This window comes from Dipteris shenzhenensis, chromosome 30 (genome assembly GCF_047967505.1).
Source record: "Dipteris shenzhenensis isolate YYH24624 ecotype China chromosome 30, Dip_SZ_1.0, whole genome shotgun sequence".
NCBI lineage: Eukaryota > Viridiplantae > Streptophyta > Polypodiopsida > Gleicheniales > Dipteridaceae > Dipteris > Dipteris shenzhenensis.
The window spans coordinates 30,561,424-30,569,700 of NC_141625.1; the positions used below are offsets into that span (position 1 = coordinate 30,561,424).

The 8,277-nt window shown below is 40.4% G+C and overlaps 1 non-coding gene across 1 annotated transcript; it reads right to left on the reverse strand.

Moving 5' to 3' along the window:
* Positions 1-783: 783 nt before the first annotated feature.
* LOC147881960 (small nucleolar RNA R44/J54/Z268 family) lies at positions 784-869 on the reverse strand. Its single transcript, XR_015543983.1, has one exon. It is a non-coding gene; the product is annotated as a small nucleolar RNA R44/J54/Z268 family (small nucleolar RNA).
* Positions 870-8,277: the final 7,408 nt, after the last annotated feature.

The following is an 8,277-nucleotide window of genomic DNA, read 5'->3' on the forward strand; positions in this document are numbered from 1 at the left end:
CTTAGCTGTACATTTGAGTTCTCTTTCAAATCAGAACTTGGGGTGAATTTTTCCCTGTGTATGAGTGATAGTTTTTCACAGGCAACCTCCCTCTACTTTGCCTGAGAGAGAAATGCACGATAGGAAGAAACAACATGGAATAGATGCTATTGGTGGAATTTCCTGTTAGTGGACATCAAAATAACCGCAACAAAATTTGAATAGGGAAGCAAAGACAGATGGTTTCTTTCTTTTTTTCTCCTTGAATGGCTAGACTACCTCCAATAATGAACCCTCACAAAATCAAGATCAATACAAGACCGAATTCACATGCCAGGTATGAGAGCCAGAGCTACTGTTCTGGCAAAGCAAAGGGGGGGGTGTGTGTGAGAAAGAGAGAGAGAGAAGCTCATTGAGAAGGCACGCTCATGTATAACAAGTTCATTCCCCTTATAAGGGGGGCATCAGAACTTCCACAACTTGTTAAGAACATCAGATGACCTGTGTCAGGATGTAACTAAACAGTGAAGCTTATCCTGTCACGACTATATGCTTACATAATATCTCGGGCAATGAAATCAGCAGCACAGTAATGCGTTTTACATTGGATTACTCCAATGTGCACTAACTTGACGAACATAAGTCAGCATCAAGAGGAATCTAGCTGTGAAACCCAGGAACGAAGGGTGTTCGCTACGGAGCAATAGAGATAGACGAACTAATGAGTTCAGACATTCGAAATATTTGTCACGTCTCAACCAGAACGTGTTACAAGTCAGACCCATTTTCCTACGGAGCTAGCGAGGTGCATCATAGAGATTCCCAATAGAGTTGTCATCATCCAAATTGTGGAATATGATGTCCCTATTCTTGTCTTAATCATCTGCACGAGAGAGGAAAACAATCGAAAACAACGAAAACGAGCGTTCGGTAAACGCTTGAGAAATCTTTCACTCTTGCGTTATTAATAGCGAATGTTGAACTCCAAACCCTAACTCCAAATCCAAACCCTATCCCAACAAAGTACTCGCTTTATTCATTGCACATGTTGAACTCAAAACCCTAACCAACACAACTCCAAACCCTAACCAACACAACTCCAAAGGCCAAAGAGGAGAGGCGAGGAGACGAGTCGAGAAGGGGGCCTTCTTGGTATGCCTCCATCAAGACAACACTTTGCTTTATTGCTAGCAAATTGTGAGATTAAAATTCTAACTCCAAAACCCTACACCAACACTTCCCATTAGTTTTCAAAAATATTTGCTAGTTGGTTTTGAGGCAGTTGCACAAAGCTACCCATTGTCGATGGAGTTCAAGTTTGCTTTATTGATAGCAACTGCTGAATTCACGCCCTAAACTTCCATTTCCTAAAGCCCTAACCCCCAACCCTAAAAAACCACTCCCATTCCCCTTAGTTTTTCACCTTTTTTGGTAAGTATTTGCTAGTTAGTTTTGGAAGTCCATGTTAAATAAGTTGTAATTCATTCATTATGCGTATATCATTTTGATGGTCCTCTTAATGGTCCACATGTGCCTCGTTTTTCAGCTTGTTTATAGATGGGCTCTACTATCTACTTGAATGCCTTTAGCTGAAACAATGTGTCCAAGATATTCAATTTCAGGCTGGAAAAAAGAACTTATCTCCGGGTTGGCATACAGTTGGTTCTCACGTAAGAGAGAGAAAACAAGATTCAAGCGGTTCTCATGTTCCTCTCGACTCTTGTTATAAATCATGATATCATCAAAGAAAACTACCACAAAGTCTTGATAAGATAGGAAGATACGATTCATTATCCGACTAAATGTCGCAGGTGCATTGGTAAATCCAAAAGGCATAACAAGAAATTCATAGTGACCAGTTTGGGTTCTAAAAGCTATCTTGAAAATATCAAGCTCGATCACTCTCACTTGATGATATCCTGACTTAAGATTGATCTTGCTAAAGATTGTGGATCCTTTCAACTTGTCGAGTAGATCATCAACTCTTGGAATGGGGTATTGATTTTTCACTGTGATTTTATTTAAAGCACGATAATCGATGCACATTCGAAAAGTTCCATTTTTCTTCTTGATAAGAACGGGTGCCCCAAATGGTGAGCTACTAGGTCGAATTAGGCCTCTAGCCAAAAGATCTTCTATTTGGGATTGAATCTCTTGCTGCTCAGTAGGATTGTGTCTATATGGTGATTTACACGGTGGTGTGCTACCTAGAATAAGGTCAATCTTATGATCCTCAGGTCTAGATTGAGGTAGGCCAGGGGGTAAGTCTTCCATAAAGCAGTCGTCATAGGTAGCTAGAAAATGATCCAAAGGCTCTTGCTTAGTTTTCTTAGTCTCAGGACTAGCCTATATCTTATTGACCATAACCAGATATGTCTTCTCACGTTTGCGCAAAGCTCTTTTAGCTTGGGTATGTGACAATATAGGCCAAGAGGGAAGATTCTTGTCGCATTCTAGAGTCATAGTCTCAGTGCCTTAAGTCAGAGTAATGGTGCATTCAAGATAATCAGGTTTAGCATTATGATCGACGCGCCAGGGCATCCCTAGAATGAGATCTTGCTCACGCAAAGGAGCGACTAAGAAATCACGGCTCTCAACTAATGGCCCTAAAGTCACCTCAAGATCCTTAACCATTGCAAACAATTATAATTCGATCCTTGAAAATCTGATTTGGCTTCATATTTTGTTTTGATGGTTGCGAGCCCTAACTTTTTAACTAAATGTTGCAAAATGAAATCATGGGTGCTTCCATCATCAAATAAGACACTATGTTCTTTTCCGTGCAATAGTGTAGTCATATGTAACAAAGAAGTACGAAAATAAGATGCACTTTTACCTAAATAACACTCACCTGAAGGGGTGTAGTCAGCATCTTCAGTGTCATTGTCCTCATCCTCGCCCTCTTGCTTGAAAGATTTATCGAGGGATCCATCATCAATGTAGTTGATCCGTGCGGAGTTGTTGTGCTGACTATTACCGTTGGTACATCCATTGGTTCTCCCTCCATTGCCTTCGTTGTTGTTGGTAGCATTCTTTGCTTGGGTACCTGTCTTGTGTGTAGCAAGTGGATTCTTTGGACATTCATAAGAGTAGTGTCCCTTCTCTTTGCATTCGTAACATGTGACAAGTTCTTTGGTTCTTCGATTAATACGTGACTTAGCAGGTTTCCAATTAGACTTACCATCATATCTACCAACTTTACCACTTACACCCTCTTGCTTGAAGTATGACGTATGCTCCTTTGCTCAAGGGGTGCGAGTAGCAAAGCTTCTTCCCTGCTTTCTTTCTGACTCTAATGCCAAATCCATAGCATCGAAAGCTGTAGATGGTCAAAGCATACGTACATCAACATGAATAGTAGGGCGTAAACCCTCAACAAAGGTATGGCATTGCTCCTTTCGGGACACTTTCTCAATAGTTTGCAATTGAAGTGGGGAGGAAAGATATTTCTCAGTGTATGTGTCCACACTCTCATTAGCCAACTGCCTCAATCTTCGCCATTGCCTGCGAGTATCCTCTTCAAACTGTGTAGGTAGGAAACGCTTTTTGATTTTATCTTTGAATGCTTTCCATGTCTTTGGAACATGAGTGCTTTTGGCAACCACACTCCACCATAATTGTGCACTGCTTGTCATGTGACTCATAGCAAGTTTTACATTCTCGATCTCTTCGTACAGTTCTCCCAAAAAGTACTGATTGAAAGAACTAATCCACGCAAGTAAAGCTTGTTCACTTATGCTGCTTCGAACTTCGTTGCGCTCTTGTACGCAGTGTCTGCAATCTGATGCGTGTTGTGGTTTCTTGTTCACGGACGCGGGGTGCGTGTGCTTCTTGTGCTATGGATGACGAACCCTGGGTCTGATACCACTACTGCGATACACTCACAGAACCTGCAAATCCTTGAAAAACACAGCAACACTCTTTGAAAATACGCACAAACTCTCAAAACTCACAAACGGAAGAGACAAAACAAGCGTGCTAGGTACAATCTCCCCCCATAGGAATGGTGCTCTCCTTCCACCTCCTATGTATTTATGTATATTTCCCAAAAAGCTTCCGAGCAAAAATCATACAAAAGAGTCTGTGCTTTCCTCCATACACCCTTTTACAAAAAGCCCATCCACCTTCTAGAATAGCTGGCTTTTTCTAAAAATAAAGCTTTTTCTAACTTTAGTTTATACACTTAGCCAAGCCACTAATATTCCAAAATTCAAATATGTACATAAGCTTTTGTAATATAAAAAATTAGGCATAAGCCTTATTCATCCCCGCATCACTGGAGTTACACCTACGCGCCCAAAATATGGCAGATCATGCTTGCCAGATGCCATTGCCCGATCAATTACTCTTCCCCTTGATTCACACGATCAATAGTAATGAAATATTTCAAGCATAAGATATCACCTTGGAATTAATCACCACAATCAATCAACCTTTCAGTTTTATAGCAAGGCGAAATCAATAAATCACAAATGAATGGTGCACACATGTGACACATACCATCCCATGGTGCACCTGATGCTACATATGAATAAAATCGTACGGATGGTGCACACATGCTACACATACCGTCATCGCGTAAGTGGTGCACACAATGCTACACACTCATACAGTCGCCGTAGTCGTATATCCAACCATGTAGGAGCACACATGGATCACTACGGAACAGCGAGTACACATGCATCAGCTACGCGACAAAAATGCTGGATCTCACTAAACTAAATAATTCCAATTCTCATAACAGAATCATCCAATCGTCATCGTCAAAACTACCTCTAGATCCAATGCAGCGTACCCAATACAAAATAAATCCAGATAAAATTCATTTGCTGCATTTTATGCTTTGGTGTGTAGTCTAGCTATAGACTAGCACATCCATAGAGGAGATTAAACTCCACCAAGCCAAGTAAGCCATTGCCACATTACTCAATTAGTTCCAAGTGGCATCAGTCCCTTCGGTTCTATTATCGGTATACACACTCACACATCTGACACCAGTTCACTCTCTTGGCATTCGACAGTTTAGCACTTTAGTGTGACACTTGGCAAAGCTATCTTCCTCGGATTCAAAATTGTTGCATTCTTATTGCACACACATATGCCACCCATGTAAAGTCACACATTGTTAACTATTTTTTGGCATTGGTTCCTGCACACATACACATCAGCCTTGTATCACCTCTTGGCTACTCACAACACACAGTTGTCATCATTTCATTACAAGATTGATCCTTGGCACACAGTTGTTCTTCCATCACATGACTTGTTTCAGAGTTTGTCAGATTCAACGTAAGCCCCCAATGACAATTCAAGCATAAGACCCTATTAGCTGCTCTCATACAATGATCTCATGGGTAGGCACTCTCGTCAATACATGGGTAAGCCTCTTGCATAGAGCACCAGAACACCTTCAACATGGAGCTATACACATCACACAGTTGATGATATACCAATCATGACTCTGGATGGGATCCGTGAGTGGAAATAGAACCTACTTTGACCATTCATTGTCATAGGGTATGTACCAATTTATGATGCTAATTCAAGCCTCATTGGCCTTTAGAGATCAGACGCAGATGTTTCAGATGTTAGCATGAATTAGCCCACAATTTCTAATCATACACATTTGTTGGTAAGCCCTTAGCATGAGGCACATTTGATGGTAATCCCTCAACATGAGGTACTCCCATCTACATCAGCACAATTTGATTCTAGTGATGCATAGCCATCATCTTCATGCATGGACCTGACTCCATCTTTTACCATAGATGATACAGATACTCTGTAGGAGTTCACAAGTCATCATGCAATTATTCAATATGAGGCACTCACATCTCTAGCAGCATGTGGAGATGCATGCCATAGTGCATCCAACTCTTCAAGTGATTGCATTCCAGCATCCATCACTAATGCTTTCACCTCTAACATGGAGCACATCACATCCTTGGAAACAATTTGCATCACCAGTTTAGATCAACATATCAGTCTTTAGGACATTCTAGCACTGCCTTAGTCATGCTGCATTGCACCACCCTCGGATCCAGTTATCACCACCACCTCAAATCAACAGATCATTCCTTAGCATGAGGATATTTTTGCATCAGTGCAATCCTGGCCCAGTGCAGTGGACATCATCAGGTTTAGCCATAGCACAACATGGGGAACCTCAGTGTTTTGGCATGCACTTATGTATGTAGTATATAGTCCTTACTTGATGCAGATTAGTGGGATCCAGGACTATAGATCTATTCCTACATCAACATTCGGCACCTCTTATGCCTCAAGGACATCATGTGTTTTTTCAGTTGTATTTCATGCTTCTAGGCCTTTATACTATCATCTTATTCTTGACTATCCTATCATAGATGCTACATCCTATGCCAATGGATGTTTAGCCATGCACACATCAGATCACCTTCAGCTCATGACACTTGAGCATACAGGTTTGATAGGCCACCATGCCTTGTTAGGTTTATGGGCTTCTTCTTCAGCAGAGCAAAGTATCATACTTGCATCTTCGGCCCCCGCTTTTATGCAGCCCCTAGATCACTTACGACAATGCAATCTTTTTCCACTCCGCATCATTCGATAGAGATTATAGCTCTATTGCAACATACCTCCACTATTGTATTAGTTCTTTTGGGTTGTTGAAACTCTTATTTGTAACAACCTACCGGATTCTTTCTCCATAGCTACATCGACTAGCTTCACGTCCGAATTAGGGATGATTTTTTCAAGTTAAGTTTTGTTAAGAAGCTAAACTTTTATATTGGTGTCGAAAGTTTATATGCCCTAATAAAAATAAATGTTTCAAACATTCGCCAGGATTTGAAACTTTTATGCAAAAAAATGTAAAGTTTCGCCAAGATTTACATTTTTTCCTTGAAAATTCAAAAGAAAAAATATAAAAAAGGTACTACACTACTAATATTGTGAAACTAAAAAAATGATATTGAAAACTTTTGCCAATATTTTATATTAATACATAAGAATAGCTTCCATAAAAACATCCCTAGTTCGGATTCCTCTTCTATAGAGCAAACGCACAATCCACAATGACTTATGACATGTTCAACACGTAGCCATCCATGCAGTCATGTACGTAGTCATCTTTTGATTGATCGGTCTTTCATCCAAGATCCAAATGGACTTTACTTTATGCATATTTCCTTCCTCTTCCCTTTGGCCTATCTTTTGGGTTTTATTCCCAAAGGCGAAGGATGACCCACAACTTAAGGGGGAGAAATGCACGTTATGTACCAACAATTCAATGGGGAACCATGAGTAGAGCTTGTCATACCATGAGAGGTTTGGCCAAGTACTCCCACCACTACCCCTATTGTTTTTTATGAACCAACTTATGATCTCTACCCATGGGGAATTGCTCGTAATCACCTAGGGGAGCTACTTGCTAATCAGGACTACATTCCTAAGCCAAATGTCGGGAATGCCCAATGCCCAATCCTCCTTGGCCTTTCGGGGCCTCCCAAGGTATATGATGCATCTTCTTCTGGTGCCTTCTTTTGCCTAGAGAAATGAGCAGAATAGCTTCTCGACCTCTGCCTAGATACCTTTGGGGAGGTGCCATCAATTAGCATCCCCACAACTTCCTTCATGACAATTTTGATGCTATAAGAATACAAAATTTGGGAGCTGACAATCTGGTGACACAATAAAGGAATGCACCATATCATTAGCTTCATTGTGAATTCAACAATTTTGTAGAAGATTTTTGGGACGCATGTTTTGCCACAAAAGCAACAGGTTTTGGTTTGTTAGGAGGTTTTCCTTTTTAGACAAAACCATTTCTGGTGCACTATTACATTGCACCTAGATGTTGCATCTAAATAGGCACCAAAATGTTGTGGGTGTATCCTACCTATATGCCCTGCTCCCACAATCACTCACTTGGAGATTTTAGGGAAAGTGGAAAAATATTCAGTTGACTATTGATTGGAGCACTGGTGGAGCATAAAGAATATGCTCTCACATGGTCGTCTGTGCAAATACAACAAGACCTAGAGTGTCACATGTAATTTGTAATAGGAGCTTAATGATTTAATAGAATATGAATTAGTAGATCACTGCAAGCTACTAGTTAGACATATAATTTTCAATGTAAATGTTGAAATTACCAATCCCACATTCTAATGCATATGTCTAAGGGTACAAAAACTTCCATATGAATCTATCAATTTGAAGTAATGGTGGAATAATACATTTTAATCTCACACCATGAATTGATACATGACAGTCAAAAGAGCCACAACATGTGTGTTTTATGGCTTGAATTCCAAC